The following is a 26,738-nucleotide window of genomic DNA, read 5'->3' on the forward strand; positions in this document are numbered from 1 at the left end:
AAGGTGGAAGGATTCAAAAGTTTATCTTCTGTACGCAGTAAAGTGTTTCAAATTAATACCACCTAGGAAGAAATAAAATATATTAAATCACAGGTACATAATAATAATAAATAATAATAATAAAAAAAAAAACACACACACACACACACACACACACACACCTCTAAGACCCGGTTCACACTGGGGCGACTCGTCAGGCGACGCAGCCGCCTGACAAGTCGCGTCCCATTCTAGTGAATAGAACCGTTCTAATAGGAGCGACGCAAGTCGCTCCGACTTAGAAAAAGGTTCTTGTACTACTTCGGGGGCGACCTGCATTGACTTCTATACAGAAGTCATTTTTCATGTCGCCTGGCCGAGTCGCCCCCGAAGTCGTGCCGCCCCTGTGTGAACCGGCTCTAAAAGTTCGAGGATTCAAAATTAAAAACAAACCCTAGCCAATATTTCCTATTGAAAATCTGGCATGGGAGAATATGAAATGTGCCACTTCTGTACTTTTCTTTTGAAAAACGTTAGCTGCTTGGTTGTCATACCAAGTCATTAGTTTCAATAGTGCGAGTTATATATACACAATATATATTATACAACAAGCATGCAGACCCTGCTTGAGGTCAGAGACTCTGAAAAACAGCAAAACCAAAGAGCCAGTCAGCTGATATTTTTTCTGGGGCTAAGAAGGCCGTTTCCATGCGTCATTACGAGGTCCTCCATAGTGGTTGTCCTAGTGACACAGCACATAGTAAGGAGGTTTGGGATACACATAGCATTTAAAAAAAAAAACAGAGATCGCAAGAGAAGTCCCAACTCACTGGTCTGCTTTAAGTGCAGTCTGCTCACTTAAAGCGGAGTTCCAACCACAAGTAGAATTTTTTAAATGTATGTCCTTTCATCCTGCGTTTTTATAATATAAATCCGTTCCACTTACTATTTTACAATCCGCCGCCGATCCGCATAGATATTTAAAAAAGATAGTTTATAGAACTATGTCTACACCGTTGTCATTTTGCTTGTGGGCATTGTGAAGCTTACAAGCACTTACTTCCTGGAAGTCTTGGATGGGGAGTGATAATTGGACAGCGCACTGCATCCTGGGAAATGATGACACACATTTCCCAGGAGCATTAGGCTGCATTCACACCTGAACGCGGCGTATTGTACCATTTGCCGCGACAAATTGCGGCGTTTCTGTCCCACGATTTGCCGCGACAAAATGCGTTGTTTTTAGCCTACAATACGCCGGAGGGGTGATTGAAACATTGCCGGCTATGCCGAACGCCGAATGCCGCCTGAAAAAAAGGGTCCGGGACTTGTTTTGAGCTTCAGGCGTACGGCGTTTCGGCGTGGAGATGTGAACCATCTCCATAGCCGACAATGTTAAATCACCCCTCCAGCGTATTGCAGGCTGCAATAGCGTCGGGCGTAAAAACGCCTAGGTGTGAATGGAGCCTAAGAGGGAGATGATGTCAGAATCCTAGGTGGTTTCAAAGGCAGATACACACACAAAAAATAATATCAAAACCCACTACACCACTACCTGATCCTGCCACTTCCTGTATGCCCTCTATGACAACCGTGGTCAATTTACGTCCCTTGGTCATCCACAGCACTGCATCTCTCCCCCTCCTTCCATGCCTGTGCTTATCTCCGCCCTGCCGCTATTATACATTAAAAAATTCTCAATGCTCTATGCCAGCCCCTCGATTATAGCCTGCACACTGTACATGCATTTTAGAAAAACGAGCGTTGTAAATACGGATTTATGCGACTCTCAGCCGGTTTCCAGGGCTACTGCAGGAGAGGCTGATCGGCCATGTGATCTCCCCTTGTGACGTCAGAGGGAGATCATGGCCCCTCCTGCAGTACCCATCAGAGGTATAGAGCGGCCACGAGTCATGTGACTGGCCTGAAGATCACTCTAAAAATGCTATTTACAAAGCTAGTTTTTTTTTTTAACTGCTTGCCGACCAGCCGCCGCAGTTTTAGGGAGGCAGGTCAGCTCTGCTGGGCGAGATCACGTAGCTACAAGTCATCTCCGGCGGGCGCGATCTCCGCCGGGCACCCGCGATCGCTCGTTACAGAGCGAGGCCCGGGAGCTGTGTGTGTAAACACAGCTCCCGGGCCTGACAGGGGAGAAATGCCTGACCGTCTGTTCATACAATATATGAACAGCGATCAGTCATTTCCTCTAGTGAGTCCACCCCCCCTACAGTTAGAACACACCCAGGGAACATACTTAACTCCTTCCCTGCCAGTGGCATTTTTATAGTAACCCAATGCATTTTTATAGCACTGATCGCTATAAAAATGCCAATGGTCCCAAAAATGTGTCAAAAGTGTCTGCCATAATGTAGCAGTACCGGAAAAAAAAAAAATATATAGCTGATCGCCGCCATTACTAGTAAAAAAAAAAAATATTAATAAAAATGCCAAAAAACTACCCCCTATTTTGTAAACGCTATAACTTTTGCACAAACCAATCAATAAACGATTATTGCAAATTTTTTTTTACGAAAAATATGTAGAAGAATACGTATCGGCCTAAACTGAGGAAACAAAAATTGTGTTTTTTTATATATTTTTGGGGGATATTTATTATAGCAAAAAGTAAAAAATATATTTTTTTTTCAATATTGTTGCTCAATTTTTGGATTATAGCGCAAAAAATAAAAACCACAGAGGTGATCAAATACCACCAAAAGAAAGCTCTATTTGTGGTAAAAAAAAAGGACGCCAATTTTGTTTGGGAGCCACGTCGCACGACTGCGCAATTGTCAGTTAAAGCGACGCAGCGCCGAATCGCAAAAAGTGCTCTGGTCTTTGACCAGCAATATGGTCCGGGGCTGAAGTGGTTAAAGACATGTACAGTGTGCTATGCCAGGCTCTAATAGAGGGTCTGGCATAGACTTAGTTCTATAGGTTCACAAACACTTTACTGCAAAACATGTGTAAAATGTTCTTAATAAAAAAAAAACACTTCATTCTATATTTAAATGTGATTATATATGTACGTTGTCTGCAGGCTCTACTCCTTACTTTGACGTCACTGGCACAATAACATTTGTTTTTTCCTGCACTGAAGGCCGACACCCAAATGAATTGAGACAAGTACCCAAAAGTAGCATATCAATGTTTTATTATTATTGACTAATGGCTACAATTAGTCATTATTTTATATTTGTATAGGGTTGTAGCCATGTATTGTAAGCATGACTGGTATGTAGGGCAGAGTGACATCATTCCAAAACCTTCACGCAACTCATAATTTTATTGCAGCAAATTGCTTTGTTCCTCCCAACACTCTTACTAATATTCCTAGCTGCTTAAAATACGGTGTTGGTTTATACAAAGGGGATAGGAATAACAGAAGAAAAACAAAAAAGGCAAAGAATGCTTGCTCCAAAAAAAAAAAAAGTATAAATATATATATATATATATATATATATATATATATATATATATATATATATATATATATATATATATATATATATATATATATATATATATATATATATATATATATATATAATCAAAAAAGGAGGAGGAGTTGGAAGCATGGTATGTTCAAGGTACAAAGAGCGTTGGAGGGGAAAGGGGGTGGTTATGAGGCAGCCTCAACCACAAGTGCCGAGGCACAGCATGGTTAACTGGAAATTGTTCTGGGCCCTTGTAGATTTTGGCAAATAAAAAGATTTTTCCCACTTTGGTGATGTCAGCACCTGTCCATTTGGAGTAAACGATGCTTAATGTTCTTGTATTAGTTGCATTATTAAATTCGGTCTATGGGGCTTGTTCTCGGACATCTGAAGAGGACAACTTTCTCCAGGCAGGAACAAAATCTTCCGATACCCTGGCTGCAGCTGGCGGGATCAATTGGGCCACTAAACAACGTGTCCAGTGCACAACCGTCTTCAAAAATTTGGGACCAAGCAAAACACTAGAGCCTTGTGAAAGCATGTTCCTCCATTGTGGGGACACTCATTGTTTAGAGTTAGGACCACAGATTAAAAAGGGGCCTTGGCACGGCTCTGTGGCTCACGCATGCGTTTGCAAATGCGTGCGGACAAAACCCCTGTTTTTAACGCATACTGTTAGACAGGTTAATTTGGTTGTTCTGCAGGCTGGTCGGTAAGAAGGCTTGGTTTTTCCCTGGGCATTCCCCAGGTTTTATTGTTACTTGCGATCATAAACCCTAAAGGTGAGGAGAATGAAGGAATCTGGGAAGGAAAAATGTAAAAGGTTTGTGGAAGGATATTTAGGGACTGAGTAGTGGTTAAGCGGGTCATACATGGATTGAAATTACGCTAATTAAGCAGAGACCAGCCATAGTCGATCTATGTATGGGCTAGCTGGTTTTACACAAGTCAATCTATTATCGGACTTGAGTACAACCAGCCTGTCAGGTTTTTCCCAAAACAATCAGTGCTGCCACCTATAGTTCGCAACACTGATCATTGTACTCACAGGCAGAACACAATAACACTGCAGGAGTTGTTTCCCCATCCACAGGTCAGCAGGTGAGAGGGTGTGTGGGGACAGGCTGGGGAGAGATACTAGTCAGTCCCTGGGAAGGCCCTGGCTAGTATCAGAGCCAGATACACACAGGTTACATACGCCACGATTGTTAGAGCGAGAGCAATAATTCTAGGACTAGACCTCCTCTGTAACAAAAAAAAAAATTAAGCATCGCTTAGTATACAAAAATAAATTGTGCTAACTTTAGTGTAAAAAAAAAAATATATATATATATATGTTTGGGGGTTTTGAGTAATTTTCTAGCAAAAAAAAAAAAAAAAAGATGATTTTTACGTGTAGGAGAGAAGTGTCATAATTGGCCTGGGTGGCAAGGGGCTAATTACCATACGTAATATACAAATCATTATTATAAGCCCTGTGATCTCAGTCTGCTGCAGAGTGTGTCAGCTTGTATTTAAACTGGCCGCTCTGTATGTAACTTCTGCCAGGCTGCGCAAGCAGCCCCGTATCACCGGAACCATAAATAGGTGCCCCATATTTTGAGCAGTGATGGGGTGGGTGTTCAGCTACATACTTCCCAAATGTGTAGTCTCTGTGACCCCTGGTCGCCGAGCTACAATTCTCGAATTCGTTTTTTTTTTTGGGCAAATGGGCCTATCTTGAGGAAAGGGCCTGGAGCTGCAGCTCCAATAGCCACTATGTTAATCCGGCCCTGAGTGGAACCCCAAATTATGTGTACAGCAGGGCTGCCGCAAGGCCACACTACACAATAACAAACGTAAAAGGAGACCTTTTCTGAAGAAAACATGGAATATGCCACGCTGATCAGTAAAAGTCAGCATGATGTCCAGTTGATGTTCCACTAGCATTTGCAGAACCCCAAAGGCTCTGTTCTTGAATTGATAATTTTTCTATGGTATGGAAGACAAGAGTTTGATTCAGTAGCTCAGCAGCACTGTTCTGGAATGTATTTCCTAGCTATGTAGGGCCCAAACAATTGGCTGCCTTGCCCTTGCCCCCATACTCGTACCCCAGGGTTTGACAAATTTGCTTGGAATCTAGGAGCCAGCTAAAAAAGTTAGGAGCCATAAAACGCACCCCGTCCCGACGAACTCGCGCGCAGAACGAACACATACGTGAGCAGCGCCCGCATATGTAAACGGTGTTCAAACCACACATGTGAGGCATCGCCGCGATTGGTAGAGCGAGAGCAATAATTCTAGCTCTAGACCTCCTCTGTAACTCAAAACATGCAACCTGTAGATTTTTTTAAACGTCGCCTATGAAGATTTTAAAGGGTAAAAGTTTGTCGGCATTCCACGAGCGGATGCAAATTTGAAGCGTGACATGTTGGGTATGAATTTATTCGGCGTAACATTATCTTTCATAATATAAAAAAAAAAAATGGGGATAACTTTACTGTTGTCTTATTTTTTAATAAAAAAAAAAGTGTAATTTTTTTCCAAAAAAGTGCTTGTAAGACCGCTGCGCAAATACGGCGTGACAGAAAGTATTGCAACGATCGCCATTTTATTCTCTAGGGTGTTAGGATGAAAAATATATATAATGTTTGGGGGTTCTAATTAGAGGGAAGAAGATGGCAGTGAAAATAGTAAAAAATTACATTAGAATTGCTGTTTAACTTGTAATGCTTAACTTGTAATACCAACGTCCACCACCAGATGGCGCCAGCTTACACAAGGAAGAGCTGGGGACTTCACAAAAAAAAAAAAAAATTTTATTTTTTTTTGCCCACCTTCCAAGCCAAGTCGCCAGGAGGCCATTTCTAGTCGCCATGGCGACCGGGATTTGTCGAGCCCTGTCGTACACCATTATAATGTTCATGTTGCCAATACATACCGGTAGTACCCAGACATTTATCACTCCATCTCACAGCGGCCATTATATTCTAGAAGAATTGGTCCCAAGCTACAGTATCTCATCAGGAGGGAAGCCCAGCTCTGCGAGTTGCTACTCTCCATGCCGACACATACACACCTTTCACGATTAGGGATAGTCTGACATGGAGCCTTGCAAGCCACAGATATGATGAACAGGTGTCATAGAATGACCAGTACAGAATACAGGGTTAGTTGTTGAAAGCTTCCAGTGTGCAATAAATCTTTGATTTTGAGGTTCTGATTTTTAACAGTTAAAAGGGGAACTCTTATTTTTAAAGGAGTGTGCAACCTATGAGGTCACTTATGCATTTTTCCTCCTGCTCCATATTTGACGACTATTACACACGTAGAGATAGAGAGAGATATATATATATATATATATATATATATATATATATATATATATATATATATATATATATATATATAAATAAAATACCCGCACACACATCCATAAATGCTTTCCTGCTCATATCAAAGGGTCTTTGCCCTTTCTAGCCATCGGCAACACAGATATACATAGCAGGAAGATTTCATGTAACAGATCCACCTGGCAGGTAACCTATTCCATCCGTAACATAACTCGAGAGCTTGATAATGACACCGCTCTCTGGGAAAGGTGATGTACCATGGCCAGAAGGTGTATGCAAAGCGAAGCCTAGGAGATTAACCACAGGAGATTGCATGGGACAAAAAAAGAAAATAAATAGCTTTTCTGTCATACAAAAAAGTTTCACAGAGCAGACGGCAGACGTAAAAAAAAAAAAAATCACTGTTGTATATTTGTCGAGTAACCAGCGGTTGAAACATATCTATTTGCATATCTAGAGTCCAATGATGAAGTGAATTGTGGCTATGAAGGTATAAGAATCATTGAGATCATGGTGAATAGCTGGGAGGAGACACACAACATATCTTCAGTACATGTCTCACTGCTGACAAGTTCCTGGAATGTTGTCTATATCAAAATAATACAAGTGTCAGATTTACAGTAACAGTTAACATAACTAGTGGAGAGGCCAAGGTCTCTTCCTCATGACTGTTTTATGGCCACAAACAAACGCCCAGCTCATTAGACAGTGATTAGACCTCTGAAAGATAAATTATAAACTTTTGAAGTGGCTGAGCTCATCCACACTCCCTTTTCTCCCACAACTACAAAACACTCCCAATCTAGGTCTAGAGACCAGTGGCATAGCGTGGGGGGTGCGAGGGGGGCCTAGGCCCCGGGCGCAAAATTTGGGGGGGGGGGGGGCTCGCAGTATGTGTCACTCGTCACAGAAAAAAAATAAAAAAAAATGTTCACTCCATTATGTTAATACCATGGCCTATTTGTAAAAAAATCCAAAAGCAACCCAATACAAAAATATACATCTTATTATAGCCAAACGTATAATTATGCACCATTAATGCTAGAATCCTCCTATTTATCATCTTGGCACCTACCAGCGGCATCAGCTTTACCTGTGCCCTAACATTTTTGAAAAAAAGTCATTGGTGGACAGTTTTATCCCGTCCAATGTCACCCAGCATGTATGGGACTTTAGAGACCCTGCCACCAAAATAATTGCAGGAAAAAGCAAAAAGGGGAATATAGAGCAGCCTTTTTAACACAGAGGAGCCCTCAATATAAAAATCAGGTCTCAGGGAACACCACCTAATAAATGACTATACCCACAGCTTAGTGTACCTTAGCATCGTGATCAAAGGGGAAACTGCTTCTTAGGCAGGGGCGGACTGACCATTGAGTCACTTGGGCACTGCCCGAGGGCCTCATGCCACTGGGGGGACCCATCAGGGTTGCCAGGCTTAGTAAAACCAGGGACAGTGTGTAAAAATCTGTGTTTTTTTTACATCTGTCCCTGATGTGTCCGAAACCGACATGCTTTTGATGTGAAAATCCTGAGATTTTAGCTGCCCCGCCTCTGCACTGCCTCCTGGTGTGGTGGCCATCTGTAAGCCCAGGGGCCCCATAATCTTCTATTGCCCGGGGGCCCCATGAGTTGTCAGTCCGCCCCTGTTCTTAGGCTCCTTTCACACAGGCAGTCTGGTCAGGTCCAGGCAGACCTGATCGAACTCTACATTTTCCTCTTTGGGCAGTCGGATGTAAACAGACTTGTGTATGTTTACACCCGGCTACCTCCAATATGACCCGATCCAGCAAAAACAAAGGGAAGGTGGATCCATTCCCTTCCATCTGGCCAGATCCAAGGGCAGTCAGGTGTAAACAGACAGCAGGTCTGTTTACATCCGACTGCTCATAGAAGACAGCAGGCTGTGTCTGTGTCCGCTCTGTATAAGTGGAGCAGACACGGACCGGTCACCCAGCAGCTCCACTCAGCTTAGCAGGGGATCAGTGACAGATCCTGTGCAGAGCAAAACCAGATCCAGCCCGTATGAAAGGGGCCTTGATTGATGGCCAGTGGGTAAAATGTCCTGAAAGCTGAAAAGATCACTGGATGCAAGTGGTAACTTACTTTAGAGGTAAAAATTGCTTAAAAAAACCCCTAGCAACCTCTGGAGGAACCCCAATGTTCTTTAGAGAGTCACAACTCAGTCTGCTGGAGCTTCTGATATCACATCAAAGATGGTGGCACCCAGCAGCAGTCTAGGACTTTCAGATATTCTACACAAATAAGGCTTTTACAGTTAACATGCATAAAATCAAAGCCCATACAAAACGTATACGATGATTGAAGATGCTCTGTTGGCTAACCAAACAAGTGCAGGATGTGTAAAACAAAACAAAACAAACAAAACAAAACAAAACAAAAAAAAACTCTGAGCTTTGGTACTGGAAAACTGGCAGTACTCTACAGAGGCCTACACGGGACGTGGCATATGCAGTCCTACCTTCGGGCTCTGTGACAATCTGGGATTTGCCAGGAATTACAGGCAGCTCATATTTACACTAATCCATCTCAAAGGACCAACAATGCAAAAATGACAGCCTGCTTTATGTGAAGGACCTACTAATATAACGTATGCTGATAACTACGTGTAACCTTAGTAGGACCGTGTTGCATTATTGTCCACTTTGAAAATATGCAGATTTGTCCAAACTGTAGAGAATCTTACAATTGAGGCTTTAAAGCGGAGGTTCACCCAAAAAACAAGTATATAACATTGCATTCAGTATACCTCAAACATGTACAGTATGGTTTTTTTTTTGGGGGGGGGGGGGTAAATACGGTATTAATCTGTATTTTCCTCCAGGCTTCCGGGTACTCGCTCCCGCGGGACTGGGCGTTCCTGTGCAGTGCCGCAATGTCATCTGGGACTTCGCCCATATGATTGACGTGCCTGAGAAAAACTCCCACCGGCGGATAAGGCGCATCATGACTTTCCGAAAATAGCCGAACTGCGAGTCGGCTCTATACGGCACCTGCGCAGTCAGCTCTACACGGCTCCTAGTCGGTGCGCAGGCGCCGTATAGAGCCGACTCACAGTTCGGCTATTTTCGGAAAGTGATGACGCACCTCATCTGCCGGTGGGAGTTTTTCTCAGGGACATCAATCATATGGGCGGAGTGAGTACCCGGAAGCCTGGAGGAAAATGCTGATAATACCATTTGTACACCCCCCCCAAAAAAAAGGTATACTGAATGTAATGTTATATACTTGTTTTTTGGGTGAACCTCCGCTTTAAGCCTGGTACACACGACCGGTTTTCCCAGCATGAAAACTGCCGAGAACCTGCTCTCCATTATCTCATCGGGTTTTCCGGCAGAGTGTTTCCTGATGAGAAAACCGGTCGCCTGTATGCTTAACTGTCCCAGGTAAACCCGCGCATGCTCGATAAGAGTTTGATGCATGCGTGGTAACATACAAGTTTAGTGTGGGGTGTAGCAAGATGGCATTTTACAGGGGGGGGGGGGGGATTGGACAGTGTCAGTGTGTGTTTTTTTTTTACAATAATAATTTTTTTCTATTTATTGCTATATTTTTTTTTTAATCAGCCCTGTTGGGGGGCTTTGGTGAGATACCAGGGGGTCCAAACAGACCTCTGACATCTCCCCTTTGAGACAGGGAAAGGGACACAGATTCCCCAGTCCCTTATGGTCTGTGGCTCTTCAAATAACCGAGTACCACAACCATGCAGTGCTTAGGGGGTGCACAGACCCCCCATCCCCAAAAATGGACACGAGGAGGGCTTGATTTACTGCTACTCCCCCTACCCTTTTGTCTGCCCACCCACACTCCTATGCACTGCATTCTGTGTCTCAGGAAATGGATGTGTGGGCTGGAAATTTGAAGCTCAGCAGATATATCGCGGATGAAAGGTAGCGATACCCGAGCCTCACCATCCAATGTCTGTGACTAAAGTGTACCCCCTCCATCAGAGCGAGTGGGTACACTAAGGTAAAAAGGGACTCAGATGTAAGGGGGGGCTTTGGAAACCCTAATTTAAGGGGGAAGGCTTAAAACATGCAAGTGGGAGGTTTGACGAGCAGAAACCTTCTTACATCAGAGTCCACAGCGTTTACCATTACATTTTTTTGCCATGCGCCACTAAAAAGTGTTCGGGCTTGGCTTGAAGAAAAGGTGCCAACTGCTCTTCAGAAAGAAAAACTACATTTGTTATTTTTTAGAATTTTTAAAATGTTTAAAAGTTATTTTTTTTACAGTTTACTATGCTCCAGTGATGAATGGAACCAGGCGCGTTCTGTACAGATTGCTCACTGTGTTCATTCAGGAAAGGAATCCACATAGGGGGGCCTGACAGCAGATGGAAGGGGGCGCAGATCCTAAAACTGATCCCACTGTAGCCAGAGGGTGAAGGAGGAGGAAAAGCCAGAGGGTGCTGCAGGGGGATCCACAAGGCAGTACAGCCAGCCCTCCTGCTTGGCAGGTGTTTGGGCACCGGGAAAAGAAGGTTGGCTGTACTATCTTATCAGCCATCCTGTTGATAAAAAAAATACTGTATCTACAAATGAGCTTCCTAGTGAGAGTGTCACTGATCGTCTGCTCCCTGTCATAGTGAATGACGATCAGTGACGTCACACACCAAGCCACACCCCCACACAGTCAGAATCACTTCCTTAGGTCACACTTAACCCCTTCAGCGCCCCCTACAGATTAACCCCTTCACTGTCAGTGTCATTTTCACAGTAATCAGTGCATTTTTATAGCACTGATCGCTGTAAAAATTACAATGGTCCCAAAATGGTGTCACAAGTGTCCGAAGTGTCCGCCATAATGTCACAGTTACAAAAAAAAAAAAAAAAAAGGATGATCGCCGCCATTACTAGTAAAAAAAAAATATATTATATATATTAAAGCGGTTGTCTACCTGCTGTCTTTTTTTTTTAAACCTGAAAAGCAAAAGCCATAATCAGCTAGTATGCACCGCATACTAGCCGATTATGAAATACTTACCTTGGAACGAGGTGAGAGGAACTTACCTGGTCCACGCCGAGGGAGATGTCATCATTCCTCGGCGTGTCTTCTGGGTATCGCCGCTCCAGCGATGTGATTGGCTGGAGCGGCGATGTTGTCACTCCCGCGCATGCGCGCAGGAGACTTCTCTTCGGCAAGGTCTGGTGGCTGCCGGCCCTTTAGCCGAGGATCCCCCCTTCGCATGCGCCGCTGCAATCAGCGGCGCATTGCGGGGAGGAATATCTCCTAAACCGTACAGGTTTAGGAGATATTCTTTATACCTTCAGGTAAGCCTTAGGCCCCTTTCAGACTGGGGCGGGAGCTGCGGTGGCGGTATAACGCCGCTAAAAATAGTGGCGCTATACCGCCGGAATTGCCACGGGTATCAGCCGCTAGCGGTGCGGTATTAACCCCCGCTAGCGGCCGATAAAGAGTTAATATCGCCCGCAATGCGCCTCTATAGAGGCGCATTGCGGGCGGTATTGCCGCGGTTCCCATTGTTTTCAATGGGAAGGAGCGGTGAAGGAGCGGTATACATGCCGCTCCTCTCACCGCTCCAAAGATGCTGCTGACAGGAGATTTTTTTGTCTCCCGCCAGCGCATCGCCTCAGTGTGAAAGCCCTCGGGCTTTCACATTGAGTCTGCAGTGCAGGAGTTTTTCAGGCGGGATAGCAGCGCTATTTTTAGCGCTTTACCGCCTGAAAAACTCCTCAATGTGAAAGGGGCCTTATTATAGGCTTACCTGTAGGTAAAAGTGGCAGTACAGACTTTACTACCACTTTAATAAAAGTGCCATAAAACTACCCCCTATTTTGTAAACGCTATAACTTTTGTGCAAACCAATCAATAAACGCTTATTACGATTTTTTTTTACCAAAAATATGTAGAAGAATACGTATCGGCCTAAACTATGGTAAAAAAATATGTTTTTTTTAATATATTTTTGGGGGATATGTAAAAAAAATAGATTTTTTTTCAAAATTGGCGCTCTATTTTTGTGTTTAGGGCAAAAATCAAAACCGCAGAGGTGATCAAATACCACCAAAAGAAAGCGCTATTTGTGAAAAAAAATAAAAAGACATAAATTTTGTTTGGGAGCCACGTTGCACGACCGCGCAATTGTCAGTTAAAGTGACGCAGTGCCGAATCGCAAAAAGGGGCCAGGTCCTTTAGCAACAAAATGGTCCAGGACTTAAGTAGTTAAGAGAGTGCTCCTAATCTCAGCTTGTTACCTGTATACAAGACAGAAAATCTTGCTGATTCATAGGGGGGGGGGGTCAAATACTTATTTCACTTATTAAAAAGCAAATCAATTTAGAACTTTTTTCTGAATATTTTTGTTGGTTTTCTGTCTCTCGCTGTCAAAATAAACCTACCATTAAAATGATAGACTGATCATTTGTCAGTGGGCAAAACGTACAAAAACAGCAGGGGGATCAAATACTTTTTTTCTTCATTGTATGAATGGTCAGTGAAATCTGTGCACGTGTATACAACTGTTCTACAGAATCATTGAATTCTGATTGCGGCTTCATGTCTGTGGGTACATTAAAGTGGACAATGGGGTCCACAAAAAAACAAAAACACACACACACACACACACACACACACACACACACAAGATCCATTTCTGCATGCACGATTGTACCGCATTCCAGTGCAGGAAAAATGCAGCATGGTCTACATTTTTCCCCTGGAACTGGCCACACTGGTGTGAACTATGCCATTTGAAACCTTATAACCTAACTTTCCATGCGTTTTTGATGCAGAAAAAAAAAACGCATCGGACTGCATGTGGTGTGAACGGGCCCTAAACTAACATACAAGTTACCGTATTTATCGGCGTATACCGCGCACTTTTTTGCCCTGAAAATCAGTGCAAAATCGTGGGTGCTCGGTATATGCCGATACCCGCTTTCCCGCGCCGAGTTTGAATACTGCGCCGGCATATACCGAGCGCAGTACACTCGTGTATAGTCGGGCAGGCTCGGCTCCTCTCATGCTCACGTCCTGGACGTACAGGACGTGAGCATGAGAGTAGCCGAGCCTGCCCGACTATACACGAGTGTACTGCGCTTGGTATATGCCGGCGCAGTATTCAAACTTGGCGCGGGAAAGCGGGGAGGACGCCGGACCCGACGAAGAGGACACCCGAAGCCGCAGACGGACGCCGGACCCGACGAGGCCGCAGACACCAAAACTGTAAGTACTAAAATGTTTTTTTACAGGAATGTCGGGTCCACTTTAGGGGTGCGTGCTATACGCCGGAGCGCGCAATACCCCGATAAATACGGTATGTATTCTTAAATCAGACAAGGACCTTCTATTACGCTCAGCTTTCTCCAAATTCCTTTTTTCCTGCTGATGTGATCCAACTTCGGTGGTCCCTCTGGATGTAGGAATGTAGCCATCCTCTTGCTCAGTCACCCCTGAGATGGACTAGGAACTGGTAGTGTACATATATCTCCCCTCTCTCTTCTTCTTCAGGGGCATTAAGAGTGTAAGGATTGATTTTGGAGAATAGGAATACTGTTTAGTGTCATTTTTATTTCCCCCATGAGAACTACGCCAACTGGGATTTAGATTACCAAAAAAAAAGATAGATAGATATAGATACATACACAGGGCTTTTTTTTCCAGGGGGAACTCAGTTCCACCACCTCTGGCTCAGAATCTTGGGTGGGACTGCTCACCACAATCACTTGTAAACACAGAAGTCCGGTTTCTGTGTTTACAAGTGACAGCTCTGCACTCTGTGTGTAATGCAATCCTGGTATTTAAAGCGGGGGTTCACCCAAAAAAAAAAATTCTAACATTACATTGAGCCGAGTTGAGAGAATGACATTAGGCTGTTTTTTTTTTATTTCCTTACCGTACATACCGTTTTATCTATATTTTCACCGCGGCTTCTGGGTATGTCATCTGCGGGACTGGGCGTTCCTATTCACATGTTGATTGACATGCTTCCGACCGGCGCATACAGCGCGTCACGAGTAAGGATGAGCTCTGGCGTGTTCGCATATAACACGTGCAGAGCCTGCCAGGAAGTGTGCACGGCGCTGCGCTAATCACAGCCAGGGAAACATTTCCCGATGCTCGCCTGCAGGGATCGTGAAATGTCTCCCTGACTGTTATTAGCGCAGCGCTGTGCACACTTCCTGGCGGGCTCTGCACGTGTTCTATGCGAACACGCCAGAGCTCATCCTTAGTTACGAGTTGCCGAAAGAAGCCGAACGTCGGTGCGCAGGCGCCGTATAGAGCCGACTCGCAGTCCGACTACTTTCGGCAACTCGTGACGCACTGTATGCGCCGGTCGGAAGCCTGTCAATCAATTAACATGTGAAATAGGAACGCCCAGTCCCGCAGATTACATACCCGGAAGCCGCGGTGAAAATATAGATAAAACGGTATGTACGGCAAGGAAATAAAAAAAAAAAAAAAAACAGCCTAATGTCATTCCCACAACTCGGCTCAATGTAATGTTAGAATTTTTTTTTTTGGGTGAACCCCCACTTTAATGCCCTTTTAAGACCCTCCTACTGTTCATGAAATTTGACTGACCACACCCACTATTAGATGTGATTTGGATGGTGTGTGTAAGGTAAGGGGGGGTTTTGGGGGGCCGTAGTTGAATTCCAGCACCTATTGTTTGAGAAAAAAAAAAAAAAAAAAGGTGCGTGTATTAAAAAAAAAAAAAAGGTGCGTGTATTAAAAAAAAAAAAATCACAAAAACAAATCGATATTGGCAATTACCACCATGGGGACGATTATCAAAGCAGTCAGACTGGGCTTAAAGTCAAACTAGAATGGTGAATGGCAAGGTCTGCCAACAGCTCCAATAATTTGATGAGGTTCTAATGGGCAGGGGGGCAGAGAAAAAAAAAAAAGGGGGGGGGGGGAGGCGCGACATTAAATTGTGATCAATTACAAAAAACACCCAATCAATTAACATACACAGACCTTTACTTCCACATACAACTAATGTATCCCCCCCCCCACAATCTGACAACAGGTGTGGCCTAGAAAGTTCTTGATACATCCATATGGGTACAGCCCAAAGTCTCTGAAAGATTAATGACTTTACAGCCAATAAAACGAGTCTTTGGACCGATCATAGTACAAAAAAAAATAAAAAGGAGAAAATGATTTCATGCCGGGACAAAGGTCACCAAGCGCCAATGTCCTGTAGGATAAAGACCTCATAGTACACCTCCAGGACCGTGAGAGCCCACCAAAGTCACCTTGCTCATTGTTTACCTGGGGAGCCAAGGGTCAGCTTCCGTCGTTGCCTGGAACTAAGCTAAACCCAACATTCCCAAATAGGGAAACCTTTGAACAGCCAGAATGTCAGGTGTAACTGCTCAGCTCAGGTGGGTTCAAAGTGGACTTACCTGTACTGTGATCATTCCAGGACTAGTCTAGATCCATAAGCAGCAGACTCTGGGTGGAGGGGGATCCTGGATCCGGGTGGAAAGGGGATCCTGGATCTGGGTGGAGGGGGAGGATACTGGATCTGGGTGGAAAGGGGATCCTGGATCCGGGTGGAAAGGGGATCCTGGATCTGGGTGGAAAGGGGATCCTGGACTTGGGTGGAAAGAGGATACTGGTTCTGGGTGGGGGGATACTGGTTCTGAGTGGAGGGGGATCCTGGATCCAGGTGGAAAGAGGATCCTGGATCCGGTTGGAGAAGACGAGGAGATCTGGAAGGAGCGTCCCTGTGAATGTGGAGAGAAGTGTGCTTGGAAAGTGTTGCACCTGCTGAGTTTTCTCCGTCAGGGGGAGGGGAGCCAGTATCAGGCTGGGTGTGACATACAGGTTTCACATAGCTGACTCTACAGTGCCAGGGCCACTTATTGACAATTCAAATGAGCCTGCAAGCCCCACCTGGGTGGAGGGAGGAGGCGATGGGCGCTCCTCTGATAACCATCACAGCTCATCCACCAGGAAACAAACCAGGATTTCAGGATCTCAGCTAAAAACTGTCTGCGTTGCCCAGAGAAATAAATCTGAATAAACTTGCCTGGAAAATGACGTCTGTAGAATTATGACGGCCATAGATGTGGCAATTTCAATCAGATTTTAATCACCAAGACGATCAAAAGGAACTGAAAAGCAACCACTTAATAAATGATATTAATATTGAAAATGTCGGCATTTTTATAGACTTAAAATAATAATTCCGAACACATGTGCCCTGTACACACGAGCGGGATTTCCGTCGGAAAAAAAAGTTGGATGGTTTTTCCGACAGAATTTCACTCAAGCTTGGCTTGCATACACACGGTCACACAAATGTTCTCTGAACTTTCAAGCGTTGTGAACACTGTGACGTACAACACTACGACGAGGTGAAAAAAAGAAGTTGGCGTGGCAAAGGGTGTGTCCTATGCCTGCATACTTTTGCTAATAGATGTCCCTCATTCCCATCTCAAAAAGTTTGGAGGTATGAGTTTGGGGATGATCCTACCTGTTCCAACATGACAAGGAAACAAGGTCCATAAAGACATGGATGAGTGAGTTTGGGGTGGAGGAACTTGACTGGCCCGCACAGAGTCCTGACCTCAACCCAACAGAACACCTTTGGGATGAAATAGAGCCAGGCCTTCTCATCCAACATCAGTGCCTGACCTCACAAATGCTCTTCTGGAAGAATGGTCAAACATTCCCATAGACACACTCCTAAACATTGTGGAGTTAAAGCTGTTATAGCTGCAAAGGGAGGGCCAACTCAATATTGAACCCTACAGGCTAAGACTGGGATTCCATTAAAGTTCATGTGTGTGTAAAGGCAGGCGTCCCAATACTTTTGGTAATATAGTGTATATACAGCCCCCCCCCCCCCCCCAACCCTCTGTATGCTGTCAGTAGGTAAGGCTCCATTCACACTAATGCTTTTTTTTATGCATTTTGAAGAAATGAAGGGAATTTTTTTAACATGGGTTCCTATGGAACATGTTCACATCAATGCTTTTTTGTGCCTCTGCGTTTTTGGAAAGGGTCGGGGACTTTTTTCCCAGCAAAAAGCAGCGTTTTGCATGTAATAGAATTCAATGGACCTGCATCCAAAACGCATTTTGCCGCGATTTGCATTTTTTTAAATTAATTTTTTAACCTGTTTATAGCTGGTTGTTAAAGGAAATGTAAAAAAAATAAAATTACTGGCTAAAAAAAAAACGCAAAACGCAAATCACGGTAAAATCGCGGTAAAAACGCACGTCAAAAAACGCAGCAAGCATCGCAAAAAGCATTGCAAAAACTCTCAAAAGCAACATGCATAGGTGTGAATCGAGCCTAAGAGCTGGTCTGCACCTTCAGCTTACCACACACATTACCATCTGATTGTACAATCTACTTTAGATCTGCCAACAACTACGCAGTACAAGGGTGTGCCTGATTGGATACAGATTGAATGGATTTAGGTAGGTCATCATCTTACAGTTTAGGCACATCTAAAGTTGATGGTATTGTCAGATTATAACATGCACTGTAAGCATTGTAGTGTGAGCTCCTTTTTCCTTATTACTTGTTGTGTTTGTTTTTGTTTTGTTTGTGTTTGTTACAAAATAAGTACTCCATATATTAAGAATACCTTGCTTGCATCAAACTGACCAGGACTTAGGCTGCATTCACACCTGAGCGTAGCTTATTTGGTCGTTTTTTCCGGCGTTTTGACGTGCGTATCCATGCGTATTTGCGCGTTTGCATACAGCGTCGTCCAACGTTTATATATATATATATATATATATATATATATATATATTAGCAGAGAATCTAGAGAATAAAATGGCGATTGTTGCGATATTTTATGTCACATGGTATTTGTGCAGCGGTGTTTTAAAACGCAACTTTTTGGGAAAAAGACTTTCATGAATTAAAAAAAAATAAATGAAAAAGTAAAGTTAGTCCAATTTGTATAATGTGAAAGATGATGTTACGCCGAGTAAATAGATACCAAACATGTCACGCTTTATAATTGCACACACTCGTGGAATGGCGACAAACTACGGGAAACTAAAAATCTCCATAGGCGACGCTTTAATTTTTTTTTTTACGGTTACCAGGTTAGAGTTACAGAGAAGGTCCAGTGCTAGAATTATTGCTCTCGCTCTGACGATCGTGGCGATACCTCACATGTGTGATTTGAACACTGTTTACATATGCGGGTGCAACTTCCGTATGTGTTTTCTTTGCTGCGCGGGGACGGGGGTGCTTTAAATTTTTAATTTTTTTCTTATTTATTTTATTTACATTTACATTTACATTTTGTTTTCTTTTTTTTTTTTTTATAATATAAAATTGTGTTAAAAAATTAAATAAAATGTGTTCACTTTTATGGCTGTCACAAGGAATGTAAACATCCCTTGTGACAGTAATAGGTACCACCTTTTACTGTCACAAGGGATGTTTACATTCCTTGTGACAGCCATAAAAGTGAACACATTTTATTTATTTATTTTTAACACAATTTATATTATAAAAAAAAAAAAAAATAAGAAAAAAAAAATGTAAGGTGTCCCTGCGAGCTCGCGCAGCAAAGAAAACACATACGGAAGTAGGTAGGTACTCTTTATGGAGGGATGGGGGGTCTAAAAGACCCCCCATCCCTCCTTTGCACTTCAAAGTATTCAGATCGCTGAAAATAGCGATTCTGAATACTGTGTATTTTTTTTTTAAACCGGACCCATTGGCAGCCAAGTAAACCGGAAGTGACGTTGTGACGTCGCTTCCGTGTTTACATTCAGGAGACTTTAATGCACTGGAAGCGACTGATCGTGGACCGGGTCTCCCGGTGGGACAGGAGGCCCGGTCAGAGGTCCTCCGGTATAACAACCAAACGGCTGGATAGCCAATCATCTGCTCTAAACAACGGTACTGGGATTATGGTATGATCGCGGTATAACCCCCAAAAGCTGAACGCTCGGTGGGAAGGGGATAAAAAAATTAATCTGATTCCCCCCATCCACGCATTCAATGTGGATGGGATGGGTTGAATCCTTCCTGCTGAGCTATTGTATTCTCACAGCAGGGAACTTTCCCCGTCGGCAGAATACAATGATCAGTGTTGCTGGTGGCACAGGTCGTTCAGGAAAAACCCAACAGACTGGTTGTACACAAGCTGACCAATAGACTGACCACAGCTAGCCCATACATGGATCGAAATTCCCTCCTGAACCTCCTGCGTAGCCGGCTTCACAAGGCACAAAATTAGGAATACAGTGGGATGAAGATCTGTTTGATGCGTTTCCAGTGCATTTTCACCTCCTTTTTTCTTCACCTTAAGGGCCAATTCAAACCATAGAAACGCAGTCCGGATGCATTTCTGCATGCGCATTTCCGTTATATATTTTTTAATGCATTTTTGATGCTTTGCGGTACATTATTTTCCCTTTTTTTTTTTTCCACCCTTAATGGGGACATGTTCATTCTGATGCACCCCCCCCCTCTGTTTTGTTCACACCTATGCAGATTGCAGTTTGCATTTTTTAATAAACGCTTTTGAGCCATTGAAGTCTATGGAACCAAAAACCAGAAAAAAGTCCCTGGCCCTTTCCATAAAACGCATAGATGTGAACTACATTCATAGGACCCATGTTAAATGGACTGTAGTGTGTTTCTGCAAAACTGAAAACACGCTAAAAGTGCATAAGTGTATATATATATGGCCTAGGGGCCAGTTTACACCATAGAAACGCAGTCCGGATGAGTTCCAGGTGCATTTCTGCATGCGCATTTCCGGTGAATTTTTCATGCTTTGCATGAAATGGGGCTTAAATGGGGCCATGTGTGTTCCAGTGCACCCCCCCCCCCCTTTTTTTTCCTTCACGTTAAGGGCCAGTTCACACTTTTTTGGTGCATTTTTGATGCGGTCCAGTGATTTTTTCCTCATGTTTTTTCTTAACCTTAAATAAGGACATGTGTGCTCCAGTGCGTTTTTGCTGCATTTAGGTGCGTTTTTGCAGTACAGCTCAGTGCAAAAAAAATGAAGAATGTTCTACTTTTTTTTCTGGAACTGACTGCACCGATGTATTTGGAATGTGACGTGAACTGGTCCTGAGGGATTGTTTTTTTTACCTGGAGCTGTCTTCTACTAATTGTTACAGTACTAAAGCAGGCCATAGACGAGTAGAAAAACACACGATCCCTCGAAAAAAACAATCTGTTTGATTTAACATGCGGGACTGTCCCAGGCAATACGGGACACGTGGTCACCCTACATGCAGGACGCTGGACGCATGGATTCCCATGGAGGTTTTTTTTTTTTGAAGCACGTGATTAGGGCCAGAGGCTCCAATAGGCTTCAAAAAAGGGTGGGCTTTGGGGCGAAGAGCACTGCGAACTGAGCCCACCCGGTACAATTGCGAATGAATATTTGCTATTTTCACACAGATTCTCCTCCCGGCCAATCAGGAAGTGTGTCTGAGACCTGTTTGCTGATTGGCCGAAAAGAGAAGCATTCAGATTGGCCGCCGAGGAGGAAGGAGACGGAAGCCGGCGTGATGCCCGCGGAGGAGAGCAGGGGAAAGGGAAGCCGTCCGTGATGCCCGTAGCTTGTCACCCGGGTGAAGCGTTGCCCTGCCCGGGTGGCTGTGGGTGCAAAAAGAATTACAACCAGCCGCCACTGGCAAAAACGCATCAAAAGCGTGGAATTAAAAATGCAAAATGTGCCTGAAACCCACCTTCCTCCGAGGCTGCATTCACACTATTGCTTCTTGTGAATACGTGCTAAATTGCGCAATTTTCAGAAACGTGCAAAAACCATGTTGTGATTGCGGTGCAATTCATTGTTACTGACACCCCAAATGCGGCAGGCAGTCTCCCAGTTTTTCACGTGACAAATGCAGCTGTTAAAAAAAAAAAAAAACGCACACTGCTTGAAGCTGACGTAGGTGCATGGGCTACTCTGCCGCATTTGTCATGCATATGGAAACCCAGTGAAATGAATGTGTAGGGTGACAATGTGCAAAATAAAATAACAAGAATGCACATGTGTGCAACGGCTGGTGTCATGCGTCATACTGTAACGGGGGGCCTAAGTCAGTATTGTAGCACAGACATTGGCAGTAGCGGAGCTCATGTTTTCCCCAGACAGGGGCTGATCCAGACAGCGGTGTAAATAGGTCATATTTTAAAACTACATTAAAGTTATAGTTTTTTTTTTTTATGTGTTTTCTTTTTGCGGAACTGCGGAATTTTAATCCTGTCACAAAACACGCCCAGACTTGTGCTGTGATCTGCAATGTGCTTTTTTTTTTTTTTTTTAAGCAGGCGAATGGTTCTGCTTTTGTTTCTGTCGCCCTCAAGAGTGCATGGATATCATCAGAACACTACAGAATAAAACAGAACAATCCAGATTAAGGCTAAAACAGCCCATAGATGAGTCCCAAAAAACAAAAAGATCCAATCCCCCATCCACACATTCGATTTCTCCCCGTGATATTGGGACCGATACCAAGCATTTGTGCGAGTACTGCACAAATGCTCCCGATGTCTGACCCGATACTTGGCCGGTGGCGAGCGGACTCAGTGGGCGGAGAGGGTGGGCTGCGTCAGTAGGCAGATCGGGCCACCTCAGTGGGCGTAGTGGATTCAGTGGGCGGGGAGGGTGGGTGGTGTTCAGTAAGCGGATCGGGCCACCTCAGTGGGCAGGCGGCCTCAGTGGGCAGAGCCGTTACTGTCAGCTTGGACATCCTGATGCCCATCTTGGCACACCCTGCTATGCATACTAGCTCATTATGCCTTTCTCTTGCAGGCTTACTTCCTCTTCAAGCACTTAAAAAAATGTTCCTGTAAAAAAAAAAACTGCAAGAAAAAGGCATAATGAGCTAGTATGCATAGCATACTAGCTCATTATGTGGCACTTACTTGAGATCGAAGCACCCGAAGCGCTCCTCGTTCTCCTCCTCCGCCATGTCCCCTCGGAGTGTCTTTCTTGTATCGCCGTATCGCATGCGCCGTAGACATAGGTGCAGTGTTTTCTGCAAATATTTTCTGCATAGGTAGACACAGGTGCAGTGTTTTCTGCAAATATCTCCTTAACCGTTTAGGTTAAGGAGATATTTCTTGCACCTACAGGTAAGCCTTATAGCTAGATTCAGTAAGAGTTAGGCCGGCGTATCAGTAGATACGCTGACCTAACTCGGAATCTGCGCAGACGCAAATTTAAGCGTATTCTGGAAACCAGATACGCTTAAATTAGGCTAAGATACGAGCGGCGTAAGTGTCTTACACCGTCGTATCTTAAAGTGTAATTTTTAGGCTGGCCGCTAGGTGGCGCTTCCATTGTGTTCGGCGTAGAATATGTAAATCACTAGATACACCGATTCACGAACGTATGCCTGGCCAACGCAGTACAGATACGCCGTTTACATAAGGCATTTTCAGGCGTAAAGTTATTCCATCAAATAGCTGGACTAGTAATGTTAAGTATGGCCATCGTTCCCGCGTCGAAATTTGAAAATTTTAGGTCGTTTGCGTAAGTCGTCCGTGAATAGGGCTGGACGTAATTTACGTCCACGTCGAAACCAATACGTCCGTGCGGCGTACTTAGCTGCAATGCACACTGTGATATGTACACGGACGGCGCATGCGCCGTTCTTAAAAAACGTCAATCACGTCAGGTCACACTTCATATACATAAAACACGCCCCCCACATCCTCATTTGAATTAGGCGCGCTTACGCCGGCCCCATTTACGCTACGCCGCCGTAATTTAGAAGGCAAGTGCTTTGTGAATACAGCACTTGCCTCTCTAACTTACGGCGGCGTAGCGTAAATACGATACGCTGCGCCGCCGTAACTATGCGCGCCCCTACCTGAATCTAGCCCTAGCTCACTTACTTAAAGCGGGGGTTCACCCTATAAACAAGAAAAAAAAATACTCACTGTGTAATCGTACATAGACGATTCCGACTCCCCACGGGGAATGGGCGTTCCAATCCAGATCGAAGGTGATTGACGGCCGGCTCTGGCGCATCACGCTTCTCCGGAAATAGCCAAAATAGGCTTGGCTCTTCACGGCGCCTGCGCATAGCCTGTGCGCAGGCGCCGTGAAGAGCCGAGACCTACTCCGGCTGTCTTCGGGGAGCGTGACGTGCCAGAGCCGGCTGTCAATCATCCTCCCTCTCCATAGGCACGCCCATTCCCCGCGGGAGTCGGAATCTATAATGTACCAGTACACTGTGAGTACGGGGATAAAAAATTTGAGACAGGCATACTGTAGCTCGCGCTACAATGCCTGATTTTATGGTACAATGTTGACACTTAGGGTGAACTACCGCTTTAAGATCGAAGCACCTGTAGCGCTCCTCGTTCTCCTCCTCCGCCATGTCCCCTCGGAGTGTCTTCCTTGTATCGCCGTAGACATAGGTGCAGTGTTTTCTGCAAATATCTCCTTAACCGTTTGGGTTAAGGAGATATTTCTTGACCCTACAGATAAGCCTTAATCTAGGCTTACCTGTAGGTGCAAGTTGTCTGGTTGGGTTTGCAACCACTTTAAGGAATGAGTAGGTAATTGCAGGTGAAAAAAAAAAGTAGCTGTCAATTAAAACACCTGGAGGATTCTCCACCAGTGAATGCTTGGCAAAAGCCCCTTTCACTGCAGATCAGGGACTCACTGGATCAGCATGCCAGCCAGTCAACTAGCATTTTCAGGAGGAGCGCAGTGGCAGCACATTTCTCTGCGTTCAGATTTCCTTGGACATTCCTATGTATTAATATGTAACTTCTGAAGAAGATAAGACAGTGTGTCACTCCCGGTGGAGACACATTAACCTGATTTCCCTCTGTGGTATCTTTTGGCAGTCATGAAAATATGACACTGTGATCATTCAAGACGTCAAACATTAGAAGCTGAAACAACAGGATCCACCACGCAGAAAGGTGCTTGGATCTATAATAAATACTTTCTGAAGAACTGCTCCAACTGTATTTATTAACTCCTAGCAGACAATTTTAGAAGGGGGAAAAGTTTACATTTTTGTCACATTTTTTCTGTGTCTGACTCCAATGGGGCTATTTAACTCACTTCCTGTCCCAGTGACAACCATACCAAGTAGGGATTGTGGTCCTACTGTGGCAGAATGGCTCAGATATTCTAACCCTTCCCTACTCTACTCTGTTTGTGTCCCTGTCATAACATTTTTCCATTTCTTCCTGTGTAACAGAAAGTGAGTAGAAATTTCCTTAATAGGTACACAAATGGTAAGTAAAACACAGAAGCTCTAACCCACAGACTCTATATTTATACAACTTTGGTCTCACGTTAAAAATATGTGCTACAGCACCTACAGTAATTGTAATGCATCTGCACTTACCGTTTTCTCACAAATACCTGTTGATCCTGCAAGCGAAGTCCACCGACTTCCTGTGATGGTGTGGCAACAATGCTGCACTGTTCCTGAATTCAGAGCAGTTGTCTTTCTCAATGAGCTTGTGCCTGCTTGCACTACAGTCTCATGAATAAATGGTGCAGGGGGTGTGGTTACAGCATCATCATTGCTGGTTCACAAGCTTGTAGTTTGTCAGAGAGCATTTGGCCACACCCAGTCCTGCAAGCTGCTTTCTGAATGGACAGGACTGCCCATGTTGCTGAGACCCTCCCACTGTGATCTGCAGTGTCTGGGAGGGGGAGTGTGTGAGACCCAAATGAAGAAGGATTTGGCCCAGTCAGGGAAGATAAAAGAAGTCCCATTTACATTTTCAGTCTTGTGCTATACATAGTAACTGGATTTGAAACTTGTCTAGCTTGTCATACAGGATCCTTTAGTTGTACTTTACATTAACCATGTAACCCTGGGCAGCCCTTTAAAGCTTAAGCTTGGGGACAGCTTGGTATGTGCGCTGGGAGCGTACAGCTAGCGCAATCTCAGCACACAACTGTTGACACCAGGCCTGGACTGGCCACAGGGCATACCGGGCATATGCCGGTGGGCCGCGTCGGCCTGCGGGCAGCAGGTCACGTCTCTGTAACGTAGGGGGGGTCTGTATGGCCTGTATTGTAGAGGGGGGTCTGTATTGTAGAGGGGGTCTATAATGTAGGGGGGTCTGTACTGTAGAGGGGTCTGCACTGTAGGGAGGGGGTCTGCACTGTAGGGAGGGGGTTTGCACTGTAGGGAGGTCTGTGTAACATGCAGGGCGTCCAGAACTGTTAGGGGGTGTCTGTGTAACAAACTGTGGGGGCTGTGTAATGTAAAGGGGTCCAGAGGTGCAGGGTGTTGTGTAATGTAAAGGGGTCCAGAGGTGCAAGGTGCTGTGTAATGTAAAGGGGCCCAGAGGTGCAGGGTGATGTGTAATGTAAAGGGGTCCAGAGGTGCAGGGTGCTGTGTAATGTAAAGGGGTCCAGAGGTGCAGGGGGCTGTGTAATGTAAAGGGGTCCAGAGGTGCAGGGTGCTGTGTAATGTAAAGGGGCTCAGGGGTGCAGGGTGCTGTGTAATGTAAAGGGGTCCAGAGGTACAGGGTTCTGTGTAATGTAAAGGGGTCCAGAGGTGCAGGGTGCTGTGTAATGTAAAGGGGTCCAGAGGTGCAGGGGGCTGTGTAATGTAAAGGGGTCCAGAGGTGCAGGGTGCTGTGTAATGTAAAGGGGCTCAGGGGTGCAGGGTGCTGTGTAATGTAAAGGGGTCCAGAGGTACAGGGTTCTGTGTAATGTAAAGGGGTCCAGAGGTGCAGGGTGCTGTGTAATGTAAAGGGGTCCAGAGGTGCAGGGTGCTGTGTAATGTAAAGGGGTCCAGAGGTGCAGGGTGCTGTATAATGTAAAGGGGTCAAGAGGTGCAGGGTGCTGTGTAATGTAAAGGGGTCCAGAGGTGCAATCTGTTATGTAATGTAAAGGGGTCCAGAGTGCTGTGTAATATAAAGGGGTCCAGAGGTACAAGTTGCTGGAACCCCACATCTCATCATTAACCGGTGCAGCGAATCAGGTTGGGTGCTCTAGACAAGACGCCCACATCAAAGAGCCCACACAGAAAACTGAGTGTGCCGACTTTAGCAC

At 44.6% G+C, this 26,738-nt stretch overlaps 1 long non-coding RNA gene across 1 annotated transcript; it reads right to left on the bottom strand.

The window, feature by feature from the left end:
- On the bottom strand, positions 1-25,258 carry LOC120914099. The gene is made up of 2 exons (XR_005743614.1): positions 25,069-25,258; positions 1-62 (listed from the first exon to the last, which is right to left on the bottom strand). It is a non-coding gene; the product is annotated as an uncharacterized LOC120914099 (long non-coding RNA).
- Positions 25,259-26,738: the final 1,480 nt, after the last annotated feature.

This window comes from Rana temporaria, chromosome 9 (assembly GCF_905171775.1).
Source record: "Rana temporaria chromosome 9, aRanTem1.1, whole genome shotgun sequence".
NCBI classification, from domain to species: domain Eukaryota; kingdom Metazoa; phylum Chordata; class Amphibia; order Anura; family Ranidae; genus Rana; species Rana temporaria.